Genomic DNA, 13,288 nt, shown 5'->3' with positions numbered 1-13,288 from the left:
ACTTCTGCTGACCTTGGTTCTTCTAAAAAGCCGCATTTGGGCATGGCCTAAATATTATTCTGGTGACATCAGAAGCACCTACACAAGCTATGTGCCAGCTCCTGGCCTATCAGCTACTCAGGCACCAGTGACAACACAAGCTCCTACACAGCCCCTGGCCTATCTGCTACTCAGCCACAGATGATGTCATAGCATCTGCCTCTCATATTGGCCTGCTCCTGGCCTATGGGCTATTCAGGCACCAATGACCTCATACCACCTACAGAAACTATGGACTTGCTCCTGCCCTATCAGCTCCTCAGGCAGCAATGACATTATAAGCACCTCCACATGCCATGGGCCTACTCCCGGCCTGTGAGCTACTCAGGCATGAGTGACCACATAAGCACAGACACAAGCCATGGGCCTGCTCCTGCCCTATCAGCTACTCAGGCACCAGTGACCTCAAAACAACCTACACGTACCTGTCGTGGTTTAACCCCGGCCAGCAGCTAAGTCCCATACAGTCGCGCGCTCACTGTTTCACTAAATAGAAAGTTAATTCTGTCCCAGCCAAAACCAGTACAATGCCAGGTGCCTGCTCCTGCCCTATCAGCTCCTCAGGCACCAGGGACCTCACAAGAACATGTACACCCATTTGCCGTGTACTTGCTGTTGAGGGCCTCAGCCTCCGGTGACCTCACAAGCACCTAGAAAGGCCATGCACCTGGTCCTGGCCTATCAGCTATTCAGCCAAGAGTGACATCACAAGTACATACCCAAGCCATGTGCCTCCCTCTTGCCTATCATCTACTCAGGCATCAGTGACCTGACCACCACAAAGCCACCTACTTGCTACCTACTCGCCTACGAGATATGAAGGTACAAGTGACCTCACAAGCTACGTGCCTACTCTTGGCCTATCAGCTACTCAGGTATCAGTAATGTCACAACCACTTACACAAGCCATGTGCCAGCTCTCGGCCTATGATCTACTTAGGCACCAGGGACCTCACAAGCACATACCAACCTATTTGCTATGTGCCCACGTGGTGGAGTGGCCCCATGTGGCAGCCCCCACCCAGTCACTTGCTCACTCCCCACCAGTGGGATGGAGGAGGGATCTGGAAGAAAAAAAGCGAGAAAAAAAAATCTCCTGGGTCGAGATGAAGACAGTTTAATAAGTGCAGAATCAATCGCTCACAGCAGGAGATCAATGCCCAGCCAGTCTCTGAGTAAAGGACACTTCAAAGAACACACCCTCCTCCCCAGTTTTATTGCTGACCATGACATCACGTGGTGTGGAATATCCCTTTGGTCACTTGGGGGTCAGCTGTGCTGGCTTTGTCCCCTCCCAGCCTCTTGCCACCCCCAGCCCCCTCACTGTTGGGGCAGAGGGAGAAACAGAGCAGGCCTTGACGCTGGGCAAGCGCTGCTCAGCAATAGCTACGATGTCAGTGTGTTATCAGAGCTGTTTGGGCCACCAAGGCAAAGCACGGCACCAGAGGGGCTGCTAACAAGAAAATTCACTTCATCCCAGCCAGACCCAGTACAACCTCCACCCCTTATTCCATACCGTGTACGTCCTGCTCAGGTCCTACATTATTCAGTACATTTACATCCACCACCACCACTCCCTTCCCCATCCCTTGGCATGACACGCACACAGCATACTGGGTTTGGCTGGTGTGGCTCAGGTGGACGTGGGCAAGTGCCAGCACCCTCCTGACTTCTCCCCTCACTCAGTCAGCCAGAGCTTTTTGAAACATGCAATCAGGTCATCAACCTAAGGACAAGGAGACCTATACAGCCCCCACCTGCACCCCACAGGGGTCTTACAGGTACCTGTCAGATCCCCCACAACCACGGGGAAAGGGAGTTCCCCACCAGCACCCTTCCTCTCTCTTTGGCACCTCGAAATCCAGTTTGGAGTTCATGGGCTCATTGGCTGGTTTGTCTGGCTCACGTGATTTTTTGGGGGATTCCCTTTGGCTCTTTTCCATATTGTCCCCACGCACATCTTCTTCTGAAGTTAGCATTTTGTCCTGGTTTTCCACGTTCTCAGACAGGGCTTCCACAGGCCTGTTCCATGACCTGTGGAGTTCGGGGGTGTCCAGCCCATGTCCTGGCCCTAACTCACAGGGTTTGGGTTTTCCTGTCGCTCTCTGGTTCTGGTCCCCTTTGTCTGGTCCATGACCTGTGGGGTTTGGGTGTGTCCTGCCAGTGTCCTAGCTTCAACCCACGTGTGTTGGGGTGTCCTGTCCCTGACTGGTCCATGACCTGTGGGTTTCGGAGATGTCCTGCACGTGTCTTGTCTCTGAGCCTCGGGGTTTGGGGTGCCCTGTCCCTTTCTGTTCCATGGCCTGTGGGGTTTGGGGATATTCTGCCAGTGCCCATGCGGTGAGCCATGTTGTTTGAGGTGTCCTGTCCCTGTGTGTTTCATGACCTGTGGTGTGTTGAAGTGTCCTGTCCCCATCATGGCTCTTACGCACAGGGTTTGGGCTGGCCCGTCTCTGTCTGGTCCATGACCTGTGAGGTTTGGGGTTGTCCTGCCCATATCCTTGCGCTGACCCATGAGGTTTGTGATTCCGGGAGCCTGTCTGGTCCAGGATCTTTGGGGTTTGGGGAAGTCCTGCCCATGTCCTGGCCCAGAGTCTCGGGGTTTTGTGTTCCCTGTCCTTCTCTGGTCAATGACCTGTGGGCTTTGGGCTTGTCCAGCCCATGTCATGGCTTTGACCCATGGGGTTTGGGGTGCCCTTTCTTTGTCTGGTCCATGACCTGTGGGGTTTGGGAGTGTCCTGCCAGTGTCCTAGCTGTGACCCACGTGTTTTGGGATGTCCTGTCCCTGTCGAGACCATGACCTGTGGGGTTTGGGGTGTCCTGCATCTGTCTTGGCCCTTAGCCTCGGGATTTGGAGTGCCCTGTCACTTTCTATTCCATGGCCTGTGGGGTTTGGGGATATCCTGCCAGTGTCCTTGCGCTGAGCCATGGGGTTTTTGGTGTACTGTCCTTTTCTGGTCCATGACCTGTGGGGTTTGGGGTGTCCTGCATCTGTCTTGGCCCTTAGCCTCGGGATTTGGAGTGCCCTGTCACTTTCTATTCCATGGCCTGTGGGGTTTGGGGATATCCTGCCAGTGTCCTTGCGCTGAGCCATGGGGTTTTTGGTGTACTGTCCTTTTCTGGTCCATGACCTTTGGGGTTTGGGGATGTCCTGCACATGTCTTGAGACTGAGTCATGGGGTTTGGGGTGCCCTGTCCCTGTCTGGTTCATGACCTCTGGGGTTTGGCGATGTCCTGCCCATGTCCTGGCCCTGAGCCACAGGGTTTGGGGTTCCGGGTCCCTGTCTGGTCCATGACCTTTGGGGTTTGGGGATGTTCTGCCCATGTCCTGGCCCTAAGCCAAAGGGTTTTGGGATCCCTGTCCTTGTCTGGTCCATGACCTGTGGGTTTTGGGCTTGTCCAGCCCATGTCGTGGCTCTGACCCATGGGGTTTGGGGTGCCCTTTCTTTGTCTGGTCCATGACCTGTGGGGTTTGGGGATATCCTTCCAGTGTCCTTGCACTGAGCCATGTTGTTTGCGGTGTCCTGTGCCTGTCTAGACCATGACCTGTGGGGTTTTCGGTGTCCTGCACGTGTCTTGGCGCTGAGCCACGGGGTTTGGGGTGCCCTGTCCCTTTCTGGTCCATGGCCTGTGGGGTTTGGGGGTGTCCTGCACGTATCTTGGCCCTCAGCCAGGGTGTTTCGGATGCCCTGTCCATGTCTGGTCCATGATCTGTGGGTTTTGGGCTTGTCCAGCCCATGTCGTGGCTCCAACCCATGGGGTTTGGCGTGCCCTTTCTATGTCTGTCCATGACCTTGGGGTTTGGGGACGTCTTGCCAGTGCCCGAGCTTTAAACCACATGTTTTCGGGTGCCCTTTCTCTGACTGTCCATGACCTGTGGGGTTTGGGAGTGTCCTGCCAGTGTCCTTGCTGTAACTCACGTGTTTTGGTGTGTCCTGTCCCTTTCTGTGCCATTGCCTGTGGGGTTTGGGGATATCCTGCCATTGGCCTTGCGCTGAGCCATGTTGTTTGGGGTGACCTGTCCCTGTCTGGTCCATGACCTGTGGGGTTTGGGCTTGTCCAGCCCATGTCGTGGCTCTGACCCATGGGGTTGGGGGTGCCCTTGCTTTGCTGGTCCATGACCTGTGGGGTTTGGGAGTGTCCTGCCTGTGTCCTAGCTGTGACCCACATTTTTTGGGTTGTCGTGTCCCTGTCTGGTCCATGACTTGTGGGGTTTGGGGGTGTCCTGCACGTGTCCTGGCTCTGACCCATGGGGTTTGGGGTCCCGTGTCCCTGTCTGTTTCATGACTTCTGGTGTGTTGAAGTGTCCTGTCCTCATCGTGGCCCTTACGCACGAGTTTTGGGATTGCCCGTCTCCGTCTGGTCCATGACCTGTGGGCTTAGGGGGTGTCAAGACCATGTCCTGGCCCACACCCACAGGATTTGTATTTCCCTGTCCCTCTCTGGTCCATGACCTGTGGGTTTTGGGCTTGTCCAACCCATGTCGTTGGTCTAACCGATGGGGTTTGGGGTGCCCTTTCTCTGTCTGGTCCATGACCTGTGGGGTTTGGGGATGTCCTGCCTATGTCCTGGAACTGAGCCACGGTGTTATGGGTTCACTGTCCCTGTCTGGTTCACGACCTGTGGGGTTTGGGGCTGTCAGACTCATACCCTGGCCCTAACCCACAGGGTTTGGGTTTCCCTGTCCCTCTCTGGTCCATGACCTCTGGGGGTTGGCCTTCTCCAGCCCATTTCATTGGTCTAACCGAAGGGGTTTGAGGTGCCCTTTCTTTGTCTGGTCCATGGCCTGTCGGGTTTGGGGATATCCTGCCAGTGTCCTTGCGCTGAGCCATGTTGTTTGGGGTGTCCTTTCTCTGTCTAGACCATGACCTGTGGGGTTTTGGGTGTCCTGCACGTGTCTTGGCGCTGAGCCACGGGGTTTGGGGTGCCCTGTCCCTGTCTGGTCCATGGCCTGTGGGGTTTGGGGGTGTCCTGCACGTATCTTGGCCCTCAGCCAAGGGGTTTTGGATGCCCTGTCCCTGTCTGGTTCATGACCTGTGGTGTGTTGAAGTGTCCTGTCCCCATCGTGGCCCTTACACACGGGGTTTGGGGTGGCCCGTCCGTGTCTGGTCCATGACCTGTGAGGTTTGGGGCAGTCCTGCCCATGTCCTTCTCCTGACCCACAGGGTTTGGCGTGTCCTGTCCCTGTCTGGTCCATGACCTGTGGGGTTTGGGGATGTCGTGCCCATGTGCTGGACCTGAGCCACGGGGTTGCGCGTCCCAGGTCCATGTCTGGTCCATGACCTGTTTGTTTTGGGGGTGTCAAAAATCACCTCCCTGCCCCTGCTAGCCACACTAGTTCTGCTACAGACCAGGATGTCGTTGGCCTTCTTGGCCACCTGAGCACACTGCCGGCTCATGTTCAGCCGCTGTCGACCAGCACCCCCAGGTCCTTTTCCTCCGGGCAGCTTTCCAGCCACTCTTCCCCAAGCCTGGAGCGTTGCCTGGGGTTGTTGTGGCCCAAGTGCAGGACCCGGCACTTGGCCTTGTTGAACCTCATACATTGGCCTCGGCCCATGGATCCAGCCTGTCCAGGTCCCTCTGCAGAGCCTTCCCACCCTCCAGCAGATCAACACTCCCGCCCAGCTTGGTGTCGTCTGCAAACTTACTGAGGGAGCACTCGATCCCCTCGTCCAGATCATTGATAAAGATATTGAACAGGACCGGCCCCAGTACTGAGCCCTGGGGAACACCGCTCGTGACCGGCCGCCAACTGGATTTAACTCCGTTCACCACAACTCTCTGGGCTCGGCCGTCCAGCCAGTTTTTTACCCAGCGAAGAGTGTACCTGTCTAGGCCGTGAGCCGCCAGCTTCTCTAGGAGAATGCTGTGGGAGACAGTGTCAAAGGCCTTACTGAAGTCCAAGTAGACCACATCCACTGCCTTTCCCTCATCCACTAGGCGGGTCACCTGGACATAGAAGGAGATCAGGTTGGTCAAGCAGGACCTGCCTTCCATGAACCCGTGCTGGCTGGGCCTGATCCCCTGGTTGTCCCGGACATGGCTCGTGAGTGCCCTCAAAACGAACCGCTCCATGATCTTCCCCGGCACCGAGGTCAGGCTGACCGGCCTGTAGTTCTCTGGATCCTCCTTCCAGACCTTCTTGTAGATGGGAGTCACATTGGCGAGCCTCCAGTCGTCCGGGACCTCCCCAGCTAACCAGGACTGCTGGTTAATGATGGAGAGCGGCTCGGCAAGCTCCTCCACCAGCTCCCTCAGTACCCTCGGGTGGATCCCATCCGGCCCTCCTCACTGCCAGCCTGTATAACCAGTAGCAGGTAGTAATCGGAGGCCTGCATGAGACTAGGGAGCTTCCTAGTAATGTCCTTCACCCGGGCCCCAGGGAGGCAGCAGACTTCCCTGTGGGATGGGTCTGGCGGGCAAATTGGGCCCTCGGTCCCCCTCAGGAGGGAATCACCTACGACAATTACCCTCCTTTTTTTCTTAGCGGAGGCAGTCGTAATGCGTGGGGCTGACTGCCTCGCCTCAGGCAACCCCCTGGATGGGCCTTCATCTGCGTCCTCGTTTGTCTGGCCCTCAAGTTCCAGGGCCCTGTATCTGTTCTATAAGGGCAACTGGGAAGATTGGGGTGAGGGAGGCCGGGCGGGGGTTCGCCTGGCGCCCCGAGCAGGGACCTGTGTCCATTCCCCCCGTCTCCTGGGTCCCCTCCCTCTGCCTGGTGGCAAGAGGCCAGGGGATCCTCTGCTTCTTGTGGAGCCTCCATGTGCTGTCCTTGCCTCAGGGACGGCAGGGTGCGGCTCCACCAATCTATCTCCCTCTCGCACTCCCTGATACTCCTTAACCTCTCCACTCCTCCTTCAGCTCTGCCACCAGGCTGAGCAGATCATCCACCTGGTCACAGCGCACACAGGCGTCGTCTCTGCTGCCCTCCTGTACCAGGGACAGGCTCAGGCACTCCCTGCAGCCGGAGACCTGGACAGATGTGTGTTTGCGTGGGGGCTCGGGCTGGGTCGCCACGTTTCTCCTGGCGATGGCTTTCGGCCGAGTGGATACCATGGCCAGGTCCTCTTCTGGGAGGGCGATGACCACGAGTTGAGCTAGCCTCTGGAGCCTGGAGGGGGGCTGCGCCCTGCCCGCTCGCCTTCCCCGCACGCCCTGCCGGCGCGAACTGCCGCCCAAACTGCCGCGCCACGCCCTGCTGACGCACCACGCCCTGTTTGCCCGCCCTGTTCACTGAGCTCCGGGTCGCTCGCACATCCTCCGCGCTGCTCTTGTAACCAAGGGGGTTTGGCCACCGTCCCGCCTGTCCCCGCCCGCGCTGAGTCAGAGCCGCCGCTCGTCAGGAGCTCGCTCCTCCGGCTCGGGGGAGGGGGGGTGCTGGGGCTCCCTCTCGCTCCCTGCGCTTTTGCCTTCGCGGTTTTTGCTGCGGTTTTGCCGCTTTAGGAAGGGTTCCCTGGCGCGATCCTCCGCTCCGGAGCCCTTCGCCTTGGTGGCGAAGTTGTGGTGAATGGGACTACATCTGGCTGGTGACCGGTCACCAGCGGTGTTCCTCAGGGCTCAATTCTAGGGCCAGTTCTGTTCAATATTTTTATCAATGATCTGGATGCAGGAGTTGAATGCACCATTAGCAAGTTTGCTGATGATGCCAAACTGGGAGGTGCGTTGACTCTCTTGAGGGACAAGATGCCTTGCAGAGGGATCTCGATAGGTTGGAGCATTGGGCAATGATTAATAGGATGAAATTTAACAAGTCCAAATGCCGGATTCTGCACCTGGGACGGAATAACGCCAGGCAAAGTATAAATTGGGAAAGGAGTGGCTGGAGAGCAGCCCTGCAGGAAGGGATCTGGGGGTGCTGGTCGACAGCAGGCTCAACAGGAGTCAGCAGTGTGCCCTGGCAGCCCAGAGGGCAAACTGCACCCTGGGGTGCGTTAAACACAGTAGAACCAGCCAGTCAAGAGGTGATCCTACCGCTGTATTTAGTGCTGGTGCGGCCTCACCTTGAGCACTGTGTGCAGTTCTGGGCCCCACAATTTAAGAAGGATCTGAAGGTACCTGAATGCGTCCAGAAGAGGGCAACAAAGCTGGTGAAAGGGCTGGAAGGAATGTCCTATGAGGAGCGGCTGAGGACTCTGGGTCTGCCTAGTTTGGAGAAAAGGAGGCTGAGGGGCAACTTTACTTTTCATTCAGGCTGCAGACACCCATCTTGCTTTCCCATCTAGCTCTCACCCTGGAATTTCTCTGCCTTCACTGATGTCTCTCCACCTTCGCTGGTTGTACCTTGAAATACAAAGCCATGTGATGATCCAGACTCCCTCCGGGTGACCTCTTGCACCACAACATGACCCTTTGATTAACATTTCTTTTTCCTCACCTGCAGTCTGAACCTTCCAAGCTGCAATCTGTGGAGGTTTTCTTCTCTTCCCACTACAAAGAAAAGCTCCATCATCTCTGAAACCACCCTTCAACCAGTTGCTGGCTACGCCTGTTGTGCCCTGAGCCTCCACTTCACCAGTCTAAAGAATTCCAGGATCCTCAGCCTACACAGGCTCCAAACTTCCTCCTGGCAGATCGCCTCTGGAGCCTCTACAGTTCCTCCCCATTCCTCCAGATCAGGGAGCCCCAAAGCCAGACACCGATAATCCAGATGTGGCCACAGCAGTGCTGAGACAAGGGGAATGATAACTTTGTTGTCTGGGTGGCCACGCACCCCATAATGCAGCCCCACAGCAGCTGGCCTTATGCATGGTGAGCGTGCACCACTGGCTCATATGGCATCCCTCCTAATGCCCAGGCCCTTCTCCTCGGGGTAAGTCCTGAGCTGTTCAGGTCCCAACCTGCCCTCTCGTATGGGGTTACTCTGCCCCCAGTAAAGGACTGACCACTTCTACTTGTAAAACTTCATGAGGTTTCTATTGCCAAATCCCAGAGTTTTTCAAGGTGCCCCAGGAGTGAAGCACCATTGGACCAGCTTTTAATATGTGCACGCAGATGGCTCATGCTGACATGGGGTGCCTCTGACAAGATATCAGCATGAGAAATTGCAGGACGCTGCAGATAATAAAAGGAGGCACTCGTTCAATGATATTGCTGACCAAGGTCGGAATTTCTATGGTGACAAGCTCAGAAACACCAAATGAGCATACAAAGGAAGTAAAACAAGGGCCAGGGAGGAAAGGGAAAACACGGGTGGGCTGTTTGCCTGGGAGCATACAAGGATGGTCAAGGGGAAGAAATTGTGAGCAGGGAAAAAAGGGAAAAAGAAAAGAAAAGGTGGAGAATAGGCATTAATCAGGGCTGTTTTGGGGGACCTACCAAGCAGTCCTGCATCTGAGCAACAATGCCTGGAGTGGGACAAGAAAGCCACCGATCATCTGACCAAACTTTCTGTTTGGCTTCAATGGTCACCGGGAACCTGTGTGATTTCCCTTCCATCATGAAGGCAAGATCCATGGTGGATGGAAATGCAGAATCCTTCATGCTGGAAGGGAGGTCAGGAGGTCTCTAGGCCAACCTCCTGCTCACAGCAGGGTCAGCTATGGAGTCAGAGCAGGCTGCTCAGGGCTTTATTCACCTTGGGCATGAAAAGCTCCATGGATAGAGATGACACAAGCTCGCTGGGAAATCTGCTCCAGTGCTTGACTCTCTTGATGGGGAGAAAGTTTTTCCTCACTTGTTTCAGCCCTCATCCTCTCATCGTGCACAACAGGGAAGAGCCTGGCTGCATTTTCTTGCTGATACCCAAGAAGATATGGGAAGGTTGTTAATAGGTCTCCCCAAAGCCTTGTCCTCTCCTGGCTTTACACCTTTGCAGCAAAGACGGCCAACGGCATCCTGGGCTGCGTTAGGAAGAGCACTGCCAGAGGGTTGGTGGAGGTGATCCCTCCTCTCTACTCAGCCCTGCTACAATTTGTCTTGCTCACTTCCCTCGCCGTTTTCTACTCTACCACCTTCTCCCACACTTCAGCCAAAGTCACCCTCCACATCTTCCACCAGTCCTGCCTTGTCTTTTTGTTAAAAACAAGTCCAGGAGAGGATGGCCCCATGTCAGATCAGGGATCACCATCTACCTTCCCTTCAACAGAGGCCCTCAAGTAAAGGTCCATGGTCTTCAAATTTTTCAGTGATTACCAGGGCCTAAAACTGTGTCTGTTCCTCTATTTGTCTAAAGGAGATGTCATCCTCCTTCTAACCTTCACCAGGAGGTTTGGTGATCCTGAGCAGAAGACCATTGTGCATGGAGGAGTTAGCGATCCACGTAGCAGTAAACCTGCACAGGCCTAGGCCTGTGCTGTGCTGGACTGTGCTCCGTGGACAGCTTGGCCTTCAGGCCGTGCTGTGCTGAGTCTATCCCTGGCTTGCAGGATGAGCTTGATTGTAACAGAGAAGTCTGCAGGAAGCTACTGGCGCTTAGGCCAACCGCATGTCCTTACCTTTCTCTGAAACTGTAGTTACAAATTCCCAAGTGCACATCTCATCCTAAACCAGTAGAAATTATGACTAGAATTTTTCCCTGTAAGAAAACACTTAAAGAGCTCGCAGGACCAAAATGGGATAACCCTGCCGTGGGTGGGATCTGCACATCTTGCTGCACCACATCTCTTGCCATGCTGTCAACTCAGTGTTCCCAGCATCTGAAGGAACGTAATATAGCCTACGCAATTGTCTCTTTGTGGATGGTGTTGGCTCTAACAAATGGCATTTTAAATGAGACTTCACAGAGTCTGAGTGCCTTTCTTACTGGGGTCGTAACAAACTGGTCTGCTGACTGCCAGTCACCCAAGGAGATTGGAGTCTCCAATGACCTCACACTTGCATTCATGGCCATGTGCCTCCTACTGGCCTATGAGCTTCTCAGACATAATTAATGTCATAATGATAGCCCAACTCATCAGCCTTCTTGTGGCCTATCAACTGACCAGACGGAAGTAACCTCACCATGATCTTCCAAGCCACGTGCCTGCTGCTGGTCTTTCAGTTTCTCTGGTGGACATGACTAAGCCATCATGTACTCAGGTGAAAGGGACGTGACAAACCATATCCAAGCCCTCTTCCTGGATGGGTCTACCAGGTACTTAGGGAAAGGGATTCTCACAATCAACATACCTCTCGCCTGTCAAAGATACTGGCAGATGTGAGCCTGAGAGCACATATCTCAGCCATGAGTCAAGGGCTGACCTATCAGCTGCTTCAGAAAGAAGTGATCTCACAGGCCCTTTCCCAGCCCTGTTCCTGCTGCTGGCCTTTCAACTCCAGAGACAGAAGTGGCTCACAGCCACCTTCACAGCCCACGTGCCTCCTGCTGGGCCTTAAGATCCCGAGGCACAGCTGACTTATCATAGCATTCCCACCCATCTCCTCCTTGTGGCCTATGAGCTGATCAGATACAGGTCACCTCACTTTCCTCTTCCAATGCCATGCAACTGCTCCAGGATCTCACGATCCCCGCCCTGGCCAAGCCACTTAAGTTAGGGTTGGGGAGGGGACAAAGATGAGCAGGTTCGAGCACAGGAAAGAGGGCTTCAGGGATTAGGTGTTCAGGTTAGGGTTTGGGGATTAGAGCTTGCCTTTCAGGGTTAGGGATTAGGCAGAGGCTTAGGGGAAAGATTTGGTGTTCTGCTTAGGGTGTCTGGTTAGTGTTTAGGATATGGGCTAAGTCTATGGGTTAGGGTTTTTTTAAGGGCTGGGGTGAGGGCTAGGATTAAGGCCAACATTTTAATGCTAGGAAAATGGGCTAGCGATTAAGGTGAGAGATAAGGCCAGAGTAAGGCTAGGCAGTTAGGAGTTTGGGTTTGGCTTAGAAGTAAGGTTTGAGGTTAGGGATTACAGTAGTGGATTCCTGTTGGGATGAGAAGTAACATCTAATGGTAGGGTTAGGGCGTAAGGTTACTGGATAGAAAAAGGGTAAGGGCCTATCATGAATGTTTTCACAGTCAGCGTGGCAGAGGCATCAACATTACCCGAATCCCTTTTTACCTTATCAAAATCTTTATCTCTGTTGGCAAAGCCCCTCTTCCCTCCCCCAAATCTCCCATCTCTCTCATCCAGGCTCCTCTTGGCCTCCCCAAATGTGTCATCTTGTTGGGGGCAGCTTTGTGATGCCCTTCATGACCTCTGAGTATCTGCCCCACCGCTGCTGGCAAGTCATTTCCTGAGAGGTTAAGAAAAGTCGCTTGCTGAGCCTGGAGAAGAGATGGCTTTAGAGAGGAGGGAAATACTAGCAGAGAAGGGGCAGGAGGCTGTCAACGAGATTGAACCACCAGGGTCCTCACAGTGGTGCCAAGGAAGAGGATGAGAGCAGCAGGCAGAACTTGAAAGAAGAGAGGTTCAGACTGGAGAGAAGGAAAATATTTTTCCCCACTAAGACAATTAAGCATTGGAAGAGGTTACCCAGGGATGTTGATCAGTTTCCATCCTTGGAGGTTTGCAAAACTTGATGGATAAATGTTGGAGTGACCATGGGTCGGAGTGGGAGCGCGTTCCCGGAGTAATGAGGAGTCCCAATGTGGGTATGGTCATTCTCCTTTATTTCAAGATATTGTGCCACTTTTATAAGCTAGCCACTCTAACACGCGCATCTATGAATCCTCTATTGGTTTACAGTCAGTAAGCACACGAATCTTAACATACACAGATTGGTCAAAAGCAGGTGTCCACGCGAACGCTTCCTGCGCCTGCATTCCGTTACATAATCTACTGATATTTACATTCCTCAGCCTGTTTTTCCTACTCTACTATCACTTCAGAGACTCTAAAACTACAATTGCTCTTTAGCAGCCTTATACTATTACTAACAAATCCTCAGTGCTTGGAATGTTCATAGGATGATTTTTATTTAATAAAAATCCCTCCACAAATTTCCCCTTTTTGTTTTTGAACAATCCAAGCCTGATTTATTACTTTCGATACAGCCTTTTTTATACAACTAAAAGCAATACAAAAGCATACACACAATATTAAGATGATAATCAATATACGCAAGCCTTCTTTTATCAGAGCTATCAGCCATTGCAACAACTCTCTAAAAATATTCATGAGCCATTCATCTAAAATGCCATGATTTTGTGGTATCATGCTTACATGGTTTTTTAACCATTGTAATTGTTTATGTGTAGACTCACCATGATCGGATAGGTTCATGCAACACATAAACTCTTCTACCCAGAAACCAGGCACACCAAACAGGTTCTGAAAGGCTCAGCTGCCGTAGCAAGAGACAAAACAAAACGCAGATTGATCTGTTTTGTTT

The sequence above is a fragment of the Calonectris borealis genome, unplaced genomic scaffold (assembly GCF_964195595.1).
Source record: "Calonectris borealis unplaced genomic scaffold, bCalBor7.hap1.2 HAP1_SCAFFOLD_40, whole genome shotgun sequence".
Lineage (NCBI taxonomy): Eukaryota > Metazoa > Chordata > Aves > Procellariiformes > Procellariidae > Calonectris > Calonectris borealis.
This window is presented reverse-complemented; position numbering follows the sequence as displayed.